This window comes from Odontesthes bonariensis, chromosome 8, assembly GCF_027942865.1.
Source record: "Odontesthes bonariensis isolate fOdoBon6 chromosome 8, fOdoBon6.hap1, whole genome shotgun sequence".
Classification (NCBI taxonomy): Eukaryota; Metazoa; Chordata; class Actinopteri; order Atheriniformes; family Atherinopsidae; genus Odontesthes; species Odontesthes bonariensis.
In genome coordinates this window covers 21,599,715-21,607,802 of record NC_134513.1, presented here as the reverse complement: position 1 = coordinate 21,607,802, position 8,088 = coordinate 21,599,715, and the positions used below count along the sequence as shown (strand labels likewise).

General features: G+C 46.4%; 3 non-coding genes across 3 annotated transcripts; 2 read left to right on the top strand and 1 right to left on the bottom strand.

Annotated features, from left to right (window-relative positions):
- trnas-acu (transfer RNA serine (anticodon ACU)) lies at positions 1-82 on the bottom strand. The gene has a single exon. It is a non-coding gene; the product is annotated as a tRNA-Ser (tRNA).
- A 2,292-nt stretch (positions 83-2,374) lies between these two features.
- On the top strand, positions 2,375-2,463 carry trnay-gua (transfer RNA tyrosine (anticodon GUA)). The gene is given in 2 exon segments: positions 2,375-2,411; positions 2,428-2,463. It is a non-coding gene; the product is annotated as a tRNA-Tyr (tRNA).
- A 114-nt stretch (positions 2,464-2,577) lies between these two features.
- trnar-acg (transfer RNA arginine (anticodon ACG)) lies at positions 2,578-2,650 on the top strand. The gene has a single exon. It is a non-coding gene; the product is annotated as a tRNA-Arg (tRNA).
- The last annotated feature ends 5,438 nt before the right edge of the window (positions 2,651-8,088 follow it).

The window sequence follows — 8,088 nt, the reverse complement described above, 5'->3', positions numbered from 1 at the left end:
CAACGAAAATGGGATTCGACCCCATGCGTGCAAAGCACAATGGATTAGTAGTCCATCGCCTTAACCGCTCAGCCACCTCGTCCTCTTGCTTGTAAGTTTGACCATGAAAATTTCCGTCTTAAACTACAGCTGGTATAATTTCGATCTCAAATTGAAGCCTCATTAGATACACTGGCCTTGCGTGCAGAGGGTATGAATTCATCCCCCTTTCACAAAAATAGAATCATTATTATCTAAATGTGGTTTCATGTAGGGATGTTTGATTTAAAATTGGGCGAAACAAAAGCAATTACACTTAGGACAAGTCAAATTTAGGGTTGGGGTTATTACAATCTCTTCAGTATATACCCAAATCCATTCATTTAGTCACCACTCATAAGGAGTTACCAGAGGTGAGCGTTGGAAGGAAGATCGACTGGTAGAACGAGCTCCTCCAGTCGTGGTCAAAATGGTCTGATCCCTAAACTCTTCCACTTGAGGCAGCAACTGGTTCTAAGCAAGAAGAGGGCCCTCAACCCTTTTCCAACTGAGGATCAGAGCCTCAGACTTGGAGGCACAATTTTATTCCTGGCTTTTTCACACTTGGCAGCAGACCACCCCTGTACCGGCCAGATGACTCAGGTGAGACCATGTGGCCTAACGAACAAGGCGTCTGACTTCGGATCAGAAGATTGAGGGTTCGAGTCCCTTCGTGGTTGTCTTGTTCAATTGTATGCTGTCATATATGTACAGAAATCAAGAGCACTGTACTGAGTACTAACCAAATAAACACATGGTGAAAGCTGGTAAGTACTTTGCTAGTTGTACTCCGTGTCAGAAATCCTCTGAATGGTGTGCCATTAAAGTCAGAGGATTTTACCAGTCTGTTACTGGTAAAAAAATCCAAAGTTAAGCTGATGTTGCGCAATGATCTCTGCTTCCCCATACTGCCGACACTCAAGCTATACAAAAAGATGAGACTCGAATGAGTAAGTTCTATCACGTCGAGTCATTGTAGCATATAACAAATGATAAAATAATTGCATTGAAAGCAATTATTTTGAAGAACTAAAAGTCTTTCAACTCACCTGCTGATAACATCCAAATCCGTAATACCAAAGGCAAGCTGTATAGAATGTTTGTAAGACTTAAATAGGTACAGAGAAAACACTGAGAGCACTTATTCTCACAAAAATTCAGAGCGTGGTGCTAATAACTCCAAGACCATGGGTTCAATCCCCATACTGGCCACGAACATCAGAAGATTCTAGGTTCTACTCCTGGCTAGCTCGGCAGGCTGGTTTTAGTCTCTCACTTCTCCCACTGCTATAGAACAGGATCTCTTTAAACCTTCTACTCCCTGGGTATCCCAGCTCACTTACGCCCCAAAGATACCTCACAGTGTGTCGTCTTGCAACACATGTGGCTGACCCCACACCGTAAGGAAAGCTCGTCTTCCTCTTTATCTCTGCTGTCAATGATTTTGCTCCAAACACAAAAAAAAAAACCATGCCTGCCAGCCACATGACGCCGAGCTACATATGCTATCCTTGGGATACAAAGGTGTTTCGGATCACATCAAAGCAACACGACAAGGGCCCGCAACAGGCCATGATTGTATAGTGGTTAGTACTCTGCGTTGTGGTCGCAGCAACCCCGGTTCGAATTCTGGGTCACGGCAAACCCCCGACTGAACTTGTTTGCAAAACAGAAAAGATCCCACTTTCAACTTAGATTTCTTAAACTTTTAAAAAAATTATTTTGTCTACAGGCCTCTGTCCCGTATCAAAGGTCTGAAAGAATCAAACAGCACAAATGCAGAAGGTCTGCCCATTTAAAGAGCATAAAAGGGGTCAAAGTATCAAACAGGCCCCAATGAAAAATAGGGCCTTTTTAATGAGTCGCCAAGGCCGCATATGTTCTGTGTTTTTTAGCTCTTCTAAAGGGAGGGTTTTCACACACCGCCACACCCAAAGTATAAACATCATAACAACAGAAGATGAAAATCGTGTGCCAAAAGAATGGATGGATAGACCTGACAAAAAAGAACCAAAACAAAAAGGCTGGACTTTTGCATTGGACAATGTGAGGGTATATTGAGCATCAACATCTGTGTTGGACGATGTGGAGACTTTCCCAGATAGATGCCAGATATGTTTTTGTAAGGACTAAATGCATGATAGAAACTGGGGCTGATTTGATCTGAAACGCATCTGTAACTGATGGTTTGTCATCACTTTTTGTGTTTATTTAACTGATAAACAGGCCCAAGCCCCTGGCTCCCTTCCATAACTCATTTGGTACAGCAGAGAACTGCAGGTGTCCCATGATACGCATCTTAAGCCTGGTTACATGCATTCATTCAGGATTCATGAAAAGGATGTGAGCTTTGCTCCCTTCGATAGCTCAGTTGGTAGAGCGGAGGACTGTAGGTGCCCATCAACAGTTATCCTTAGGTCGCTGGTTCAATTCCGGCTCAAAGGATGTGCCAGGCTTTCGTATACAAAGGCTCTTTTGGCCAACACCGTCAATCCTTTCAAAGCTTTTGGAATATGCTGTTTTACGAAAGACTGTTCCACTCTCTATCTAACTCACTAAGGGCTGGTGGCGCAATGGATAACGCGTCTGACTACGGATCAGAAGATTCTAGGTTCAACTCCTGGCTAGCTCGGCACGCTGGTTTTAGTCTCTCACTTCTCCCACTGCTATAGAACAGGTTCGCTTTAAACCTTCTGCTCCCTGGGTATCCCAGCTCAATTACGCCCCAAAGATACCCCACAGTGTGTTGTCTTGCAACACATGTGGCTGACCCCACACCGTAAGGAAAGCTCGTCTTCCTCTTTATCTCTGCTGTCAATGATTTTGCTCCAAACACAAAAAAAAACATGCCTGCCAGCCACATGCCGCAGAGCTACATATGCAATCCTTGGGATACGAAGGTGTTTGGGATCACATCAAAGCCACACACGACAAAAATCCGCAACCGGCAGTGATCGTATAGTGGTTAGTACTCTGCGTTGTGGTCGCAGCAACCCCAGTTCGAATCCGGGTCACGGCAACCCCCCGACCGAATTTGTTTGCATCGCTGAAAACAGATCCAACTTTAAACTTAGATTTCTTAAATTTAAAAAAAAATAATTTTGTCTACAGGCCTCTGTCCCGTATCAAAGGTCTGAAAGAATCAAACAGCACAAATGCAGAAGATCTGCCCATTTAAAGAGCATAAAAGGGGTCAAAGTATCAAACAGGCCCCAATGAGAAATAGTACCTTTTTAATGAGTCGCCAAGGCCGCATATGTTCTGTGTTTTTTAGCTCTTCTAAAGGGAGGGTTTTCACACACCGCCACACCCAAAGCATAAACATCCTAACAACAGAAGATGAAAATCGTGTGCCAAATGAATGGATGGATAGACCTGACAAAAAAAGAACCAAACAAAATGGCTGGACTTTTGCGCTGGACAATGTGAGGTTATATTGAGGATCAACATCTGTGTTGGACGATGTGGAGACTTTCCCAGATAGATGCCAGATATGTTGTTGTAAGGACTAAATGCATGATAGAAACTGAGGCTGATTTGATCTGAAACGCATCTGAAACTGATGGTTTCTCATCACTTTTTGTGTTTATTTAACTGATAAACAGGCCCAAGCCCCTGGCTCCCTTCCATAACTCATTTGGTACAGCAGAGAACTGCAGGTGTCCCATGATACGCATCTTAAGCCTGGTTACATGCATTCATATAGGATTCATGAAAAGGATGTCAGCTTTGCTCCCTTCGATAGCGGTGCCGGGAGAACGTTAGACTGGCCTTTATTTCCACCAGCAAGGCTATCTGAGACCAGCTGGACCTAGCCCACAGACTGGAATTTAGGCTGATCGTAACTCGCAAGTGAGAATACTGAGATTATTTAGCTTGTGTAACAAATGTTTGTCATGTAAAGCACAATTGAGATTAGCTGGTTTTAATGTTTATGTCACTCTGTCTGTCTCTCTTTTCCTTTGTTTTATTCAGATATGCCTGTGACATGCGGGTCATACGGTTCCTGAGGGAGAGGGCCCTGGGAAACAGCCCTTCTCGCCTGGTGAGGCAGCTGCGGGAGAACCACAGCGAGGAGTGGCTGAAGCGTATTTGCCGGTATCTCGGTGCCTGCTCCGACTTCACGTCCCAGCCAAGCTTGCTCCCTGTGAGGTTTCAGGAGCCACCTGAGCCTGAAACAATCCCCTCCCACAGGTGGATGTTGGCTGTTTATGGCAGGGATATCTTGGGTAGGATGGACCACGTTAAAGCCAGCATAACGTCCACATATGGCGGCATCTTGAAGATGGACTCCACCAAAAAGGTAACTGTTTTCACATTTTCAATATTAAAAGAATTGACAATAAACCATTAGTAGTAGTATAGACCTGAAATATGAAAGTAATGTTTCATATATAGATAATCAAGCATCACTCGCTGTCTTTTCTGTGTGATTACAGATCACAAAGAAGCGGTCAGGGTGAGCAAAGGGGACAGCTTTGTGGCTGACATCTTTTGGAAATGAGCTGGGCCAGATCCTCATCAGTGTTCTGACAGCTCAAGAGGGTCCTGCCCTGGACCGAATGGCAGCTGGCCTCATCCAGCAGTACACTGATGCAGGTGTGGCTCCACCTCAAGTTCTTCATGTGGACTGTGACTGTTGTCGGGAGGGCACTGGGCAGACCAAGCTCAAGCAGCGATTTGGTGGGTGGCCAGACTTGGTCGTGAAGCTGGACATCTACCACTTCATGCGGCGTCTGTCAGCTGGTTGCACGAAGGATGCACATCCACTTTACCCCATTTTCATGGCGCGTATGTCCCGCTGCATTTTTGAATGGGACAGTGGGGATGTGTCTCTGCTGAGGCGGGCCAAGAGGGAGCAGCTGATCCATGAAGGTGTCCCTGGCATCACCAACACTATGGTGGACCAACGGATCTCCAAGGAGGAATTGGCCCTGCACTGCCGAAGGCGGACAAGAGGAGAGCAGCAGACCATTTTGATGATCGAGCGTCTCCTCAACGAGCTGATGGGAGTAAAGGGTTGAGACCTTCTTGGTGTCCCTCTCTTGGACCAGGAGAGGATGCAGCACATCTGGCAAGTCCAGAAGAGGCATGTGAAGTGCATTCAGGATGAACCTGGACTGCTCCTCTACACACAGACTGGCACCACCACCAAAGAGGGTATTGTCCTGCCCAACTACCGATGTGCAAGGGGGTCCACATCACTGGAGTCATTTCACCTTCACCTGAACAGGTTCATTCCCGGTCAGTATAAATCAGTATTCATCAGAAATATGAAAGGTGACACAATGAATGTCTTTCAAATAGCCAAACACAAAACAATTAACTTAAAGTTATTCATCTCATCCAAAGGAACAAGTGCCAACAGTTTGAATTTCCAACTGTACCTCCTGGAAGGCCTAAACAGGTGGAATCAGGACCGCAAAGTAGCTTCTCTGGCAGGCGAACCTCCGTCCCTCTTGAGCTACTCTGGGGACCTGGTGCACTGTGCCAACACCCTCAGTGCTCTGGTGCTTGGAAGACGGCTTATACCATCTTTTCAGCCACCATCTGTCTATACTGGTGAGTTTTGGCTTTAAAGCACTTGTATTCATAAATTCGTATATTCATTTTAACTGATTTCTCTCTATTATGTTCTAACATCTATCCCAGGTGAACTCCTGGGTGTAGATTACCTGTATTGCCAAACAGGACAGGCCTTGCAGGACGTGGATCCTGACTCTGAGGCAACAGACCAGCTGTTGGAGGACGTGGGCACAGAGGAAGAGTTGTAGGACGAGGGCTTTGGAGACAGGAGTTTGGACCTCAACCTGGATCCTACTATTGAGATGCTGGACCCGTCCGATGGCTCATCACCTGCCACGACCAGTGTAGCCAGCACTCCTGCCACTGTCCAGACTACAGAACTGGTAACTATTCTTAATAATAACAGTACATGTAGGATTATTTGTATAGCACTACTAACTTTGACTGAAAACACTTCTCTTTTCCCTGGCCTTCCACTAGCTGAAATGGAGTTCACCTTGGCTTGCTACTTTTATCCATCCATCCATTATCTATACCGCTGAATCTGTCGATCGGGTCGCGGGTGGGCTGGAGCCTATCCCAGCAGTCAATGGGCAAGAGGCGGGGTACACCCTGGACAGGCCGCCAGTCCATCACAGGGCCACATAGAGACAAACGAGACAAACAACCATGCACGCTCACACCTAAGGACAATTTAGAGATGCCAATCAACCTAACATGCATGATTTTTTGGACAGTGGGAGGAAGCCGGAGTACCCGGAGAGAACCCACGCATACACGGGGAGAAAATGCAAACTCCACACAGAAAGGCCCCAGCTGGGTGTTGGACCTGGAACCTTCTTGCTGTGAGGCAATGGTGCTAACCACCACACCACCGTGCAGCCGCTACTTTTATTGTTATTGTTATTTTATTGCTAATTTTATCTTAAATTTTATTTTTATCTGTAATGATGATAAGTCATTCTTATTGCTTTTATTGATGACTCTTTTGTGATGCAGTTGCTGTTGTGAAGCACTTTGGTCAGCTGAGGCTGTTTTAATGTGCTATATAAATAAATTTTGAATTTGAATTTGAAACTTTATTTGAATAGCTCAATGAAGAAAAAAATAGAAACAAACAATATAACATGTATACCATCTAAAGAGTAAATAGATTAAAAGCATAATCCATAAACAAATCCATAAACATGTTTTGACGTGACATTTTTTTCAGTCTTTCGACTGGATGATCACGGTGCCTTCTGCTCCATCATCCATGATGGCCACTGTCACCGCCCATGGTCCATCTTCTACAATGACCACATTCACCAGCTATGGACCAACCTCAACAATAAGCCATTACGCCACCTCTGGTCCATCCTCCACAATTACCACCCATGCCGCCTCTGCTCCATCCTCCACAACCACCTCCACCTCCATCCTTCTTCTCTCGACCACCCTTACTGTCTGTGATGCTGCAGCCATTGCACCCCCAGCAGCGCAACCGGTGCCTGAGCAACCGATGGTAAGACTTTTTGTGACAATTACATTGTGATAATTGTGTTTTTCGTCTCCCTGTGATATTGTATCTTTTTTTGACATTGATCCATTGTTATATTTTACCAGGCTGTGGATGCGCGCAGTGTGCCAGGGATGGACAGAGTGGACAGTCTGGCAGACTACTTGGTGGGGCTACGCATGGAAAGTGGGCAAACGCTGAGCCACCAGCATGCCAGAAATATAATTGCCCTATGGCAAAACCTACTGCCATATGACCAGCGGAGAGTGGCGTACGCTGCGCGGCACCAGGTACGCTTTACGACAGGGTGCTTCAGGTGCTCAAAACCCAAACCTGAATTCACGCTTGGTGTTGACAGCATGACCCGTTGTGTCCTGGGGTCAACAGGATCCCCCGCCCAGTGGCCAGACAGTTGCCGTCTGGTAGAGTCCATCTTTATTAAACTGTGCGATATTCACAGGAGCCCCAAAAAAATGGGACATCAGGCGGTAACAAGGTGGACCCTAATTCTTAGGGACTACAGCAAGATACGCCAGCTGGTTCTGGGCAATGGGACAGTTATGGAGAACACAACCCTTCAATTGTTTGAGGTCAATCAAACAACTTTGATCCAGTGGCACAACAGGCGGCTGAAGGGGCAGGAATGTGCCATCCTGCTGCAGGGAGTGAACTTGCCTGGCCCCATTCCTGTTGCTGGTCAACCCCTTCCCCCAGGACAGATTCGTCCCACTGCAGCACCCCCACAGCTTCGTCCCCAACACCACTACCATCTTCCAGAGAGCACAGTGGGAAAGGCAGTGGACAAACGCAAGTCTGGAGTTCGTCCCAAGGGTTTCCAGCCAAGGCAGCTGTTCCCTGCTGATCCCGCTCCCGTACCTGTTGTCTGCAACCCCAGGCCTGCATGTCCCACCATGATCCAAACACCTTCACACCTTTCTGCTCCTTCACCGGTCATCCCCAACCCCAGTCCTTCCTCTGGCCCATTTGTTTTTGTGTGTCCAACTCCAGTTCCTGCTGTCCGTCAGATTGCTCCTGCTGGACCCATT